Source organism: Bufo gargarizans, chromosome 9 (genome assembly GCF_014858855.1).
Source record: "Bufo gargarizans isolate SCDJY-AF-19 chromosome 9, ASM1485885v1, whole genome shotgun sequence".
Classification (NCBI taxonomy): Eukaryota; Metazoa; Chordata; class Amphibia; order Anura; family Bufonidae; genus Bufo; species Bufo gargarizans.
The window spans coordinates 54,033,995-54,049,076 of NC_058088.1; the positions used below are offsets into that span (position 1 = coordinate 54,033,995).

At 41.3% G+C, this 15,082-nt stretch overlaps 1 long non-coding RNA gene across 1 annotated transcript; it reads left to right on the forward strand.

Moving 5' to 3' along the window:
* The first annotated feature begins 457 nt into the window (after positions 1-457).
* LOC122919651 lies at positions 458-11,453 on the forward strand. Its single transcript, XR_006386817.1, has 3 exons — positions 458-594; positions 1,391-1,693; positions 10,911-11,453. It is a non-coding gene; the product is annotated as an uncharacterized LOC122919651 (long non-coding RNA).
* Positions 11,454-15,082: the final 3,629 nt, after the last annotated feature.

A 15,082-nucleotide genomic window follows, 5' to 3' on the forward strand; every position in this document is an offset into this window, starting at 1 on the left:
ATACTCGCATGCTTCTTTCCCCTCACTCTAGGGATCAGTGGGGGTCTCAGCACTTAGACCCCCAACAATTTAAACTTTTGATATGTGTCTATGATATATCAAACACTTTTTGTTAGTTAGTGACCCTTTACAACTTGGAGATCCCCTTTAAATGGAAGCTTATGGCTGATTCAGAGCGTTGGCAATGTAAGGATCAATTGTTGAAGACACGCAATAAGTAATACTTAGTGAATGTAGCCGAAAACGCCCAGTTTGCTTCTCTAGTCCATCAGAATCCAGGACTTGAAAGGTCTATTTATTTTTTTAATCGTCAATCGCTATGGTAACAAGGCGCCTTTTATTGCCGGTTAATTGATACATTTCTGCTACTTTTTAAAAGCGTAATTACGACTGTAAATAAATAATTACTTTTTTCTCCCCTTGCTATTATAAGATACAATTGAGCTCATTTACATGTGAAGAGTCACTGGAAAAAATAAATCATCAACACATAGCGGTGAAATCAGTCGAAAGCCGCGGCTGATGAAGATGTAGAGAGATGGAGAGGAGCCAACTGTGTCATTGTTCTACATTATCTCCCTGACTCTCTCCCTGGTGAGTGCCGGTATCAAGCTATTTCACCAATTTCTACCCATTACATGCACCTGATAATTAGAGATGAGTGAATGATTGGAAAATTCAATTCGGCTGCTTTGCCAAATTTTACAAAAAAATTCACTTTGTGACAAACTACTTCGTAACGAAGCACATTTTTGAGTAGTGGGTGCAATGAATAGGGAGCGGCGGAATGGCCGCCCCCTATCATTGCACCCCTCAGATGCCGCTTTCATAAATGATTGCGGCATGTAATATAAATAATTGAGTGTTATAAAAAAATAAAATAAAAGAAAGATTATACTTACCTGATTAATTTTCTTGTGATGGGCCAGCTGCCGCCATCTTGCTTGAAAATCTGGTGTGAAATCTCGCCCGGGATGATGTCATCACACCGGCTGGCACACAGGATTTCGTGCGAGATCTTCAAGCAAGATGGCGGCGGCCGGCCCGTCGTAAGCAAATGGATCAGGTAAGTGTGATTTTTTATTTTTTTTACACTATTTCAGGCTCAATCAATTCACTACCATGAAGCACGAGGAAATACGGCTTCGCGAAAAATCTAATTTATCCTGAAATTCTGATCAAGTCCACTTTGTGGACTCGATTCGCTCAACACTACTGATAATGTTGCATTGGGCATTCTGGTCAAACATAGGGATGGGTTGTCATTGTAAGCCGCCTTCCATCTACTGCTATCTACTGCAGAAAGACAGAGGCAGCTAGTGGACCCAACTACCAGACATGGATCAGAAGCCATCTGTGACCTGTTTCTTACTCTCTGTGTTATTTGCAGGTCAAATTGAACTCAACTTCCCCTGTAAACCAGATCTGCATAAAAGGAAATGGAAGATCAATCAAATTCTTTGGCAAGGACAAACATTGTATGGCCCCAAACATGAGGGCTAAGCAGCGGTGTGCACAGAAACAGAGGAACCCCAGAACACAAGCCACAATTGGAAACCCTTGATGTGTAAGGTCACACTACCAGGATGTCCAAAACCCCTTAATATGTCCACCCGCCTTCATCTTGCACCCTTGTGTGCATTTGGTGGGCACCTGAGGAAGACTATTGTACCTCTTCTAAAACATGGTGATGGTAAGTGATGGTAACAGTGCCGGGAAGAACTGGGGTATCAAATCACAGTAGTCATGGGGCATATGCAAACCTGTCCAAAAATGGGCATTCCCAACAGTTTGAGGGTGTTCCGAGGTGTCCTGGAATGAGGTTAGACATCACAATATTGGTGTTCCTTGGAGATGGGGCTTGGTAATGGGCTGTTAGCGTCCAACAAGTGAGTTTGGGCCCTTTATTTGCCAGCACTACAACCTTTATTGACTTGACTGCCCTCAGATTTGTCACTGCAGTTTTGTAAGATGTACTCTTGCCGTTCATGACTTCTTCCTTCCTGACCCATATCACATGCAAATTTTCATCAATGCCTGGGACCAAGTTGTTTCGGGGATCACCCAACAACTAAGAAGAGAGTATCATAGGTATGGAGTGTTGAGTGAATCCGTAAGTGGCTAGAGAAGGGTATGGTGCCAAGGAATGGAGCAGATGACCAAGGTGACAACTATAAAAATTGTAGCCTTCTCCTCATTTGCTGCTGATGGTGTTATGTGGAGCCCTGTTCCAAGTTTTATTTTGGGGGCCACATAATTAATTAATTGTTTATTTTATATTTTCCATGTAGAAAGGATCAGATGTGAAAATATCCCAGCCATCACATGCTCTGATAGGAAGAGTCATTGCAGGGATGGCTTCATTTATGAATTTGTCATGACAGATCTGCTTTACTAATAAAAAATGCTAATGAAAATATTCCTAGTAAGAAAATATGAAAACAGATGGCATAAAATCTGGAAGGGGGACATGTGAAATTACGAAGGGTCACAAAAATATTGTAAACTACGCAGATGGTGAAACTTAGAACATAGACTCTATTATTGACTGTATACTGTGGGGGGCCTGTATAGTGTGGGGGGCTTGTATACTGTGTGTGGTGGGGGGCTGTATACTGGGGGGGCTGTATACTGTGGGGGGGGGGGCTGTATACTGTGTAGGGGGCTGTATACTGTGGGGGGCTGTATACTGTGTGGGGGCTTGTATACTGTGTGGGGGCCTGTATACTGTGGGGGGGGCCTGTATACTGTGGGGGCCTGGAGTGCTATACTGCTGTACTGTATACTGTGGGGGGCTGTATACTGTGGGTGCTGTATAGTGTGGAGTGCTATACTGCTGTACTGTATAGTGTCGGGGGCTGTATAGTGTGGGGTGCTGTATCGTGTATAGTTTTGGGTGCTGTATACGGTGAGGTGCTATACTGCTCTACTGTATACTGTGAGGTGTTGTATACTGTGGGGTGCTGTATACTGTGGGATGCTATACGGCTCTACTATATACTGTGGGGTACTCTATAGTGTGGGGTGCTATACTGCATACTGTGTGGTGCTGTATACTATAGGGTGCTATACTGCATACTGTGTGGTGCTGTATACTATAGGGTGCTATACTGCATACTGTGGGGTGCTGGGGTGCACTGTAACACTAGGGTGAGCCGAGCCCTGGTCTCCTTCCTGCAGAGCGGTGCCCACTTCCAGCCTGAGCCCAGCTGCCCAGAGCACTGATCCTGAGCCGCTGGAGTCTTCAGAACTGGAAGTATTTACAGTCATTCACTGGACTCTACCAGGGGTGTGGAGTTTTTGTGTGTGTTGTGGTGGAGGCCGTGATTGCATGCTAAGGTGTGGGAAGGCGGGATCCAGGGGGCCCAAGTAAATTTTTGCCCAGGGTCTAATCAATATTAAACATGGCCCTGACCTCTTTATATCTTAGTAATAACTCCTTGTATTTCACCCACAAGTGTGGGCTTACCTGCGCCTGTGCTATTGCTTCAATGAGACTTGTTGGTAAGTCTTTCCTCCGTTCTCTAAGCCGGCGTCCCGGCTGCGGAGTTCTTGGCGTCCCTCGTGTCTCTCACAGCTGACTGTCAGGTGGTGGTGAGGATCATGGACCTTAGCTTCCAGGCGCTGGTAAATGACGTATTTCAGTCTTTTGTGGAGTGAAGAAAATCCTTCTTTGTTATAGTGCACTAAGTTCCATAAAAAGTTCAGGGTATCTGTCCAGGATTCACGCCAAACGCGTTTCGGCGAGACGCTTTTCCCTTCCTCAGTGGCATACCCCAATTCCATAAATCAGTGTATTTTATAGTTACTGCTGGTTTTTCAAAAAGTCCGGTCTGGATCTTAGTTGCATACAAAACCCGATCTGGATCCAATCCCTGGATATTATTTTATGTCATTGCGTTTTGCTTGCGGCTTAGATGCGGTTTTCTTGTAAAGGTGCATCATTTCTTCTATATTTGCAATTTTGTGTATATAGTTTAGTCCATATGGAATTATTTCGTATTGGACCTTCCATTGATATATTCTGCCTTGCATTATTCAATTCAAGGGGATACCTTATATTTCCTTGTATATTACCACTATGGCTTATTCAATATAGGTGGCAGATCTAATCTTAATAGAATATAAAAATATAAAAATAAAATCGGTGATGTATAGCATAAAAAATATATAATACAAAGGATAAAAATAGATATAAAACCAATACATATATGTGCTTAATACAGATTTCCATTGATTCTATATGGATGGAGGATATTCCCTCCAGTAGCAAATCTCCTAGAGACCCATTTCAGTTAAAAACGCATCTGCAATTTCGGTTACATTTAACTTCAGGTGCGTTTCTTGTCTCATATTCACATTGTTGCTTTTGTTAGACTGATCATAATGGATTTTTGTATTTAATCCTTCTTTCTTATATTAGGCAAAACACATTTATTGGAATAGTATATATCTATAGTTTTCAGTATATTCTTGGGGCTGCAGTGGTATAGAAAAGGGGGGGGGGGCGTGTATATATATATATAGTTGACCTTGAGATTTACAATGTTTTTTCTTTTTTCTAACATAACTCAGATATGATATGCCCTTAAGAAAGTGACATGGTAGCATAAAGAACGACACTCATCCCCTTTTTGGGGGATGCAATGGAGAAAGATTCAAGCATACCAGGCCTGTACTAATGTTCCCAGCTAGGGAAAAGGGTGGCTGTCACGGAGGTTGAGGTGACCAGGAGAAGGTTGTGATGCACAAGAGAAAGTTTGGGAGGAGAGTGAGTCTCACTCTCATTAACAAGCCAAAGTTAGAGAGAAATAGAAATAACTGGGCCCCACAGAAAATTTTTGAACACCCCCGACCACCCAAACTACTTCTTTGTGACCCCCAATCCTCTTCATCCATTTCCTACATGTCTATACATCTGTGTATAGTGTCACTGCATATAATGTCATTGTATAATACTACTGAGGGGCCCCTGACAATAAAATCTTTTGTCCTCTTCCTGAGTTCAGGCCCCCTAGCAGCCGCCTCTCATGGTTCCACTATAGCTACGACCCTGAAGGGAGAGCTGGCCAGACGAGGAGCTGAGAAAGATCCAATGGAGGAGTAGAGGGAGTATCTCACCAACATGAGTGCCACTATGAAAGCCAGAGAGCCCACAGAGACATCTGCACGGTGAGAGACAGAGACGACAGGGGCAAAGAGAGCTTCCCTCCCATACGAGTGCCAGGACCATTACGAGAGGGGGAAGCAGGGGCCTATGCATTAGCCCCTAGGAGCCACTTGAATCTAAGGGGCGGGTGGAGTATGGCGACATCTCACTGGAGCATTGTTACAGAAATAAAATCCCAAGTTACAGAGCAGGTTGGGTCTAAAGCTTATTGTATCATCCCTGCTTCAGGGAAGTCTAGAGGACCTGTATATAGTTACATGGACTGTGCCTATTGTGCATATGTGCCATTGCTATGTGAGGGACTATATACATGGGTTATAGGACAAGTTCCCACATTTTCAAATGTGCCCCGACCTCTTCTTTGCATCACTTTCATTTTGCACCACATTTGAATAGCTTCCCTATTAGCTGTAAGTAGCTACACTAGGATGGTAGGTTGGTAGATGTCCAATACTATATCTTTACGGCATAAATGGGACATGTGTCAACTCATCCATGAGGTAGACATCTTGATAATAAGCAAGTGACAGTCATATTATTATTTGCTTGTTTCACCAGATGACTCTATGTTTGTATTGGTGCATTGATGTGATACATTTTTATATCTATCTATCCCTTTCATAGTCACTTGTAGCAGCCGGACTCTTCCATGCAACATTCCCAAAGCCTCGGCTTTGCCGCCTGGCTTCCTTGGTGCATATTTATAGGTTTCTGGTGGACACCGGGCAACTTGTGCTCCGTCTGCTGCAATACAGGAGAGTTCTGTTGTATCTCACAGCACCCTAATGGGAAGCAGTTTTTGGCTTTTCTGCTTTTAATTTATGGCTTATGTCAAAAAGCCAATATAAGCACCATCTCAGGGCTGCGTGCCTACAGTGGTGGATTTTGCAGAATTTCTATTTCTCTTCAATGGGAACCTGACTGTAAGGAACCTCTGTGATGTCCAGTGGTTCCTTCATTGAACGCTAGCAATTTAAATCTATTGATTGCCTATCCTCAGGATAGGTCATCATCATCAGATTGGCGGGGGTCTGACTCCTGGCATCCCCATCAATCAGTTGGTTGAAGACGCCATGTGCTCACCAGAGCTCTCCAAGCACAGAGCCATCCGTTGAATAGCCGTTGTGCTTGGTACTGCAGCTCAGCCCCATTCACTTCGATGGGAATGAGCTGGGCCTAGGCTACATGACAGATGGATATGATGTCGCATGGCCTAGGAAGAGGCCTAAGCTCTGTAATACAGCTGATTGGTGGGGGTGCCGGAGAACCCATTTAACCCTTCACAGCTCATTAACTGTCTGTTTCAAGTGTTTCTTAGCAATCCCTTTAGGAACTGAAATGGTTAAAATGGAAAACCTATTGTAAAATACAGCAGTGTGTTCATGAATAAAAGAGAGAGTCATTTCCCATGTTTATGTTGGATGAAAGTTATGTCCATGTTTAATACGTCGAAATAATTGCGGAGATTTGGCAGGAGACAAAGGGGAAGTGAATGATCTCTCTTTGTCTTCCTGGCGTGCTCCGGAAAAGGACAAAGGGTACTCAAGGGACAGCCCTGTTATCTCTGCGCCCCAGAAGTGACCTTGAATAAGACATGGATTTTATGACTTGTAGAACATCATCCATTAGGAATAATGAAGTCATATTTGATATCCTTTTATTATAGAAAGGAGGCGCTGGATTGGTTCGACCCTTATAAGATGAATGCTTAATATTAGTTTTTGGTCTGACAACCAATTTAAGTAAAATATGCAACACGGCGAGACTAAATGCCCTAAATACCTATGCCATGTATAAGGTGTGTGTGGTGATGTCACAGATCGGGGATCCCACTCATGGGAGCCATAAAACCTCAGACAGGATGTCGATGGTACAAAATAGCAATAAACAATTCAGAGGAGCTCACCAGCAATCTACTGGAGCCCAGTCTTTCAGATACCAACTGAAAACCAAAGAATTTGTAAAAACAATCAGACTGGCTCACAGTATTTTTGCATTTATTACAATTGATAAAATTACAGTTATTGAAATAACAATTATAAAAATAAATTGCCCACTAAATATTAGACATATCCTAATTGCATATCAACTCATTAGCATAAATAAATAGGTACTTTGGATGCGGAGCTCACGCATATACCTAAATAACAGGAGTACTCCAAAAATAAGACCACTTGATTGTGCTGCGTGGTGTCTGTCAATAGCGTATTAAATTTAAACTTTTCCAATGCTCTGATACTTATAAGATAACTTGCCAGTGATCTGCATACAAGTTGCTGAAAAAGTATCCACCGTGCGGTCGCCGGTATATGGTTCTGACATCCAAAGGAATACTTTGTGCTTTCTTTGGTATCGGCGTTAGCTGCCTACCTCCTGCCACGAGGTAGTCTCTCAGCTTCTCCTTCTCGGCGTCTCACGTGACCTGACCTGGAGATGGTTTCCTGGTCGGTGATGTCATCCACCTGTGCCGGTCGGAGTAGCGGAGGTCTGTATAGCAGAGCTACGCCGATACGGGGTTCAATTCCCCTTCACTGGAACTGCTGGATGGTGATTGAATATGTCCCCTTTGATAGATTGAACCGCTGCCGGTACCGCATCCGCTCTTTAGAGTAGTTCTAGATGGAAAAGAGAAAAAGTCCTTTTTGTGCCAAGACAGAAATAACACACCACTAGCTGGGTCCAATTCACACTAGTTCGCACTAGACGCGTTTCGGAACCGTAGTTCCTTCCTCAGTAGGCAAATGTGAAATGCTAAATGTGGACAGGCTGGACATGTCTTTATATCCCCTTATTGGGTTTGATGGAATATCTGGTCTGGATTCCTGATTTTTCAGTTGCAAAGTGTTTGCCACTTGCAACCTGATCCTTTCATAGATCCAAAAAGGGTATTGACATGCATGTACCATAATTAGTAGGCAACATATATATAGTATATAATACAAGATATAAAAATATAAGATAAAATTTTTTTGCATACCAATATAATTATATTTCAAATAGAGATATGAGAATGCCAATAGCAATAAAATGAAATAGAAAAAAATAAATAAAATAAGAATAAAAATAAAAATGACAATACCAGAATAAAAATATCAGAATAAAAATAAAAATAGAAATAAAAATCAAACATGGATAAGAAACAATGGATAAGAAACAATGAAATAGTGACAATCCTGTAGATGGATCTCAGGTTTATGGGTCTTGTACAGATTTACGTGACATAGAGAGGGGGGGAAGAGCGCAGGGAAAGCCAGCGTGTTGCTAAAAAGCCTAACACTGACTGTCCATGTGGTCCTACCCACCTCCCCTATAGGAAACCAAAAATTTCGATCTCTGAATTCAACCCCTGCGGCATCAGGGATCCAAACTCGAAGATCTTCTTTGTTTCTTGTCTGGACATTTTTGCCAGAAAGTCCCCTCCTCTCCAGTCTGGTTTAACTGATTGAATAGCACAGAATCTCATTTTACTAGGATCTCCTGCGTGATGTAATTTGAAATGTTTCGACAGGGGGTGTGTTTCTGACTGTTTTTTGATGTTATTAATGTGTTCTGCGATCCTAGTTTTAAACACTCTTTTAGTGCGTCCTATATACTGTTTTGGGCATGGGCATTGTATGACATAGATGACTGCTTTGCTATTGCATGACAGGATTTCTTTAATCTCCCACTTGAAATTATTGGATGTTGATGTTATAATTTTCAAATTTCTGTCGAAGTGTGTCTGTCTGCAATTGTGACAGCAGCCACACCTAAAAAAGCCTTTTAGGTTGGACCATGGAGTTATCATAGGTTCTATGGTCTTTTTTCTTATCGTTGGGGCTACCTGAAGTCCTAAATTGGGAGCCCGGGTATAGACAATTGGAGGAAGAGCCGGAAGTGTAGGGCCCAATATTTTGTCATCTCTTAATAGATGCCAATGTTTATGTATGATGTTGTTCACCATCCAATAATCTTTATTGAATGGGAAAATCATTTTTGCAGTTAGCTCTTTATCTCGAGTAGTATTGGATATTGCCGTAGACTTAAAAAAAGAAGCTCTGTCTAATTGTCTAACCCTTTTAATTGCATCCTCCAATAGTCCATTAGAATACTCTTTTGCTAAAAATTGTGTTTTCATATGTTCTGCCTCTGCCTCAAATTGGTTTTGTTCTGTGCAGTTTCGTTTTAGGCGTCTGAACTGAGTGAAAGGGACATTTAAGAGCCACCTTGGAAGGTGGCAGCTTGTGCTTAAGATAAAGCTGTTTTTAGCTACATCTTTTTAAAATGTGCTACAGACAAAGGTTTCCTGTTTTTTATGTATATGCAGGTCTAGAAATTCAACTGTTTGTAAAGTAATGTTTGCCGTAAATTTCAGATTGAGCTCGTTATCATTGATTTCATGTATAAACTGCATCAATGAAGCATATGAGCCTCTCCATACTAGTAAAACGTCATCAATATAGCGCCGCCATAGGACCAGGTCCGCCCCGAGTTTGGGGGTAATGGTATCCTGTTCCCATGCTGCCATAAACAGATTGGCATAACTCGGGGCGAACCTGGTACCCATGGCGGTGCCGGTCGTCTGTAAATAATAATTAGACTCAAACTGAAAATAGTTGTGACTTAACACAAAACCAATCCCATCTAGTATAAATTGTAATTGTTCTATTGCTAGATTGTTTTCCTGAGACAGAATTTTAGATATTGCCTGTATGCCTTGCCTATGGTTAATGCTCGTATATAAAGAGCTCACATCCAGCGTGGCGAGTAGCCAGTCTGGGTGGCAATACATGTTTTCCAAGAGGGCAACAACTGTTGAGGTATCCCCAAGATACGAAGGGATGTCTCTGACATAGGGCTGCAAAAACCTGTCTAGATATTGAGACAGATTAGATGTCAGCGATCCTATGCCAGAGACAATCGGCCTTCCAGGAGGGTTGACCGAATCCTTATGTATCTTGGGGATACAATAGAACACAGGCAGTCTTTTCTGAGTGCCCAAAATGAAATTGCACTCTGTTACATTTAGAATGCCTTGTTCTTTCGCTCTATTACATAATAGTGACAATTTTTTGAAATATAGAGCTACAGGGTCCTCACCTAGTTGTATATATGTTGTGGTGTCGGACAGCTGTCTCAGACATTCTTTTTTATACATTTCAGTATCTAGGATCACAATCGCCCCACCTTTATCGGCTGGGCGTATTGTGATCTCTAGATCTTTCTGTAATTCTTTTATCGCCTGTATTTCTTGTCTAGAGAGATTTGTATTATCTTTCTGTTTCGGATTAAGTCTTCTAAGATCTGCCTCTACTGCCCCTCTGAATGTAATCATTTCATTGCTCAGTTCTTGTTTTGGATACATTTTAGATTTTAATTTAACATCAACATGATGGTATTCTGATGGTATTTGATTTAGTTGGTCAGAATTATTCTTCATAAAATATTTTCTACAGCATAATTTTTTTATATATTTTTCAATACCAATATAACAGTCAAATTTGCCTTCTATGGTTGGGTTAGTTCTTTTGTGCTCAAATTGATTATATTATCTCCTGTGATTTGCCTATTTTTAACTTCGGCCCTTCGTTTACTTCTACTCCTTCGTGTTCTCTTTTTCGTGTAACTATGTTCACCGGTGTGAACACATTGTGTATTTGTGCTTGTGCTGTGAAAATCTTTGGTCGCATATTGAATACTGCATCTATCTTCTGTGTTTCTACTTCTCTTTTCTACTTCTGTGTTTCTCTTTTCCATCTAGAACTACTCTAAAGAGCGGATGCGGTACCGGCAGCGGTTCAATCTATCAAAGGGGACTGATTCAATCACCATCCAGCAGTTCCAGTGAAGGGGAATTGAACCCCGTACCGGCGTAGCTCTGCTATACAGACCTCCGCTACTCCGACCGGCACAGGTGGATGACATCACCGACCAGGAAACCATCTCCAGGTCAGGTCACGTGAGACGCCGAGAAGGAGAAGCTGAGAGACTACCTCGTGGCAGGAGGTAGGCAGCTAACGCCGATACTAAAGAAAGCACAAAGTATTCCTTTGGATGTCAGAACCATATACCGGCGACCGCACGGTGGATACTTTTTCAGCAACTTGTATGCAGATCACTGGCAAGTTATCTTATAAGTATCAGAGCATTGGAAAAGTTTAAATTTAATACGCTATTGACAGACACCACGCAGCACAATCAAGTGGTCTTATTTTTGGAGTACTCCTGTTATTTAGGTATATGCGTGAGCTCCGCATCCAAAGTACCTATTTATTTATGCTAATGAGTTGATATGCAATTAGGATATGTCTAATATTTAGTGGGCAATTTATTTTTATAATTGTTATTTCAATAACTGTAATTTTATCAATTGTAATAAATGCAAAAATACTGTGAGCCAGTCTGATCATTTTTACAGGATGTCGATGGTGCCACATACAGTGCTGCCCATAATTATTCATACCCCTGGCAAATTTTGACTTAAAGTTACTTTTATTCAACCAGCAAATAATTTTTTGATGGGAAATGATATAGGTGTCTCCCAAAAGATAATAAGATGATGTACAAGAGGCATTATTGTGGGGAAGAATAATTTCTCAGCTTTTATATACATTTGAAAAAAAAAGATTGCCAGTTTTGGCCTCAAAACCGTGGTGTAAAGTAACCAAGCCTTGAGCTAGTGTAAGGAATAGAAGTGTCTTCTATCAAAAGTGTTAAATCTGTCGCACAATGTGCAATCTTCTGACTTCATCATACATATCCCCACTAGTGTTGATTGAGCAGCCGAGTATAATGTAACTCAATGGTAGAACCCGAGCATTAAACCACGCACCCCCTGCTCTGAAGAGGGGAGGGAATTTGGTTCATAGGAAAAGGTCAGAAATTGATTGAAACACCACTGAAATGGTTTGGAAACAGCATGGGGAGGATGTCTGGATGCATCTTAGACTCCTATTACCTATGACATACAATAGACAACCACACAAAGGCTATATGCCAAAAGCCAGGTATGTGCAAGCCATCCATCTATCCATCCATGAGACAGATAATAGTCAGCATAGCTTACAATGGCAGCCTTGTGCACTATGAGATATTCCAAACCAGCTCTCAGTTATTTTGCATCTGTTGGATGGCTTGGGTGGACCTGCACACCTAGATCATTATCATTAGGGTGACCAAAAGTTTTCTGATTGTCCTAACATAATATTCAATGACCTTTCTATACAGTTTTGTCATGTAAACTCATTTGCGTAAGCATGGGCATATGGGAAAGACATGCAAATGAGCAGAATCTGCCTTGTTTTTCAGCTGAAAAATGTATTTGTATGGAAACTTCACCATAAAAATTTGCGATTAGAATATTCGCGATCTACACTACTCATGAACAGCACAATCTATTGGATTCATAGTCTTGTCATAAGACTATGAAACCAATAACATATAAAGCATCATCAATCCTGACGCACTACCATGAGACTACACGACAATAAATCCACATGAACGCCAAAATGAGACACTGTACACCTCCAGGAATAACTATAATAAAAAGAAAACTTTAAACCAGATCACCTGTATAAAAGGGGGGAGGGTTAGGGGGGGAAGGGAAATGCTTAGGGAAAGTATTGTTGCACTGTTTATATTTGTTTTATCTTTGTTTTCACTGCACATATCTGTAAAAAAGTAATATGACCTGTAATTTGATCCAATATGTACCTTTGAATGTAAATGTGGAAATTATATCAAAATCTAATAAAATGTATAAAAAAAAAGAAGACTATAAATCCAATAAATGGAGCTGTTCATGAATATTCTAATTGTGAATTTTCCATGCAAATGGTGTTTCAGATGAAAAACAAGCAGATTCAGCTAATTTGCATATGCCCTATTATGAAAATTAGTTTACATGACAAAACTGTATAGAAAGGTTATTGAATATTATGTTAGGACAATCAGAACATTTTTTGTCGCCCTAATGATAATGATCTAGGTGTGCAGGTCACCCAAGCCATCCAATAGATGCAAAATAACTTTGATGTTTACTGGTTCTCAGTCAGATGGGAGCTGGTTTGGAATGTCTCATAGTGCACAAGGCTGCCATTGTAAGGTATGCTGGCTGTCATCTGTATCATGGATAGATGGATGACTTGCACATACCTGGCTTTTGGCATATAGCCTTTGTGTGGTTGTCTATTGTATGTATCCAGACTGTTTCAATGGTGTTTCCATCAATTTCTAACCTTTTTCTGTGAACCAGACACTCTCTCTTCTTCAGAGCAGGGGGTGCCTGGTTTAATGCTCGGGTCTCTCATTGATTTTCATTGTGCTCAAGCATACACAGTATTTGGCTGAACACTGCCATGTGCCGAGCATAGCGATGCTCGAGCCGAACTGCCGTTCGGTTGAGCATGCTCGCTCAACACTAATCCACACCACAACAATATCAATGCTTCCTGGGTTCCGCACAAGTTTCTGCTCCTAAAATACAGGAAATGACAGCTCAGCCAATCATTGGCCAACCCTGGTGACCCATCTAAGCCAGGGATTGGCTGATGGGTCACATTTCTGTGTTAAAAGGGACCAGGAAGCAGAGGATGGTGGGAGACCCAGGATTAATCACAACAGAAGCAGCTGATTCTTTCATTTTTATATGCCTATTTGTCAGCCAGACAACAACTTTAAATAAGCGCAGACAGTAGGTTAAAATGGACTGCAGAAATAAGCTTCCCATAATCTAATATAAAGAGGTGAAATCTTGTGAGCTCTTTAGAATGTTTTATATTTCTGCATACATTTGCCCTAAAACTACATCAGATTTTCACACAAATCGTTAAAGTAGATAAAGATAACCAAATGAGTCAAAAATATTAAACTCAGTCATTTATTTATTGAAGAGAATTATCCAATATCACGTCTTTGAGTGTCAAAAGTATGTGGACCTTTGCTTTCGGTATCTGGTGTGACCATGTTTGTGCAGGAAAAACTTCAACTAAACCTAAAATTTTTGATTAGTCCTACACATCAGCTTGGATGAATTTTGGCCCATTCCTCCCTATAGAACAGCTTAAGTTCTGCTATGTTGGTGGTTTCGTCCCATGAACTTCTCACTTCATCTCCTTCAACAACATTTCTATTAGATTAAGGTCAGGACTGTGACTTGGCCATTCCAAAACTTTTAAACTTATTCTCCTTTAACCATTCTTTGGAAGAAGAACTTGTGTGCTTAGTGTTGTTGTCTTACTGCATGACCTACATTCTCTTGAGATTCAACTCATGGACAGATGTCCTGACACTTTCCTTTAGAATGTGCTGGTATAATTCAGAATTCATTCTTCCATCAATGACGACAAGTTGTCCTGGCCCAGATGCAGCAAAAAAAGCCCGAACCATGATCGCACCACCACAGATGGGAAGCGGTTTTATGCTGAAAAGCATGTTTTCCTTTCTCTAAACATAACACTTCTTGTCACGGTACGGTTCACTGTGACAGTTGTGGCCATGTAGGCTGGCTGCAGGCCCTCTCACGTACTGGCTGCAGGCTGCCTCCTGTGTATATGCAATAACAGCGGTCTGCAAGGGGTCCCTTTAAGATGAGATAAGTGTTTTGTGACGCCAGTTGCAATGAAGCAACAACGGGGCAGAGTCCCTTTTAAGAAATGGCGTTGGTACCCAGGTGTAGGAATGGCCGAGTGATATAGGGTAGCCTGTAATGTCCCTTAATGTTTTGTGCATGTATCACAGTGCTCCTACCTGGATACGCTGGAACCTCAGGCTTTGGCTCTGAAGCAGACAAATAGGGTGAACGATTGAGGGATTTGAAGAAATATTTGAATACAGACCTTGTGAGGAAGTTCAATGGCAGCTTTACTTTGCATAAAAGTTTATCCAAACAGTTTACAGACTTTATCTTGGTTCCAGCAGGCATTAGCATTAACT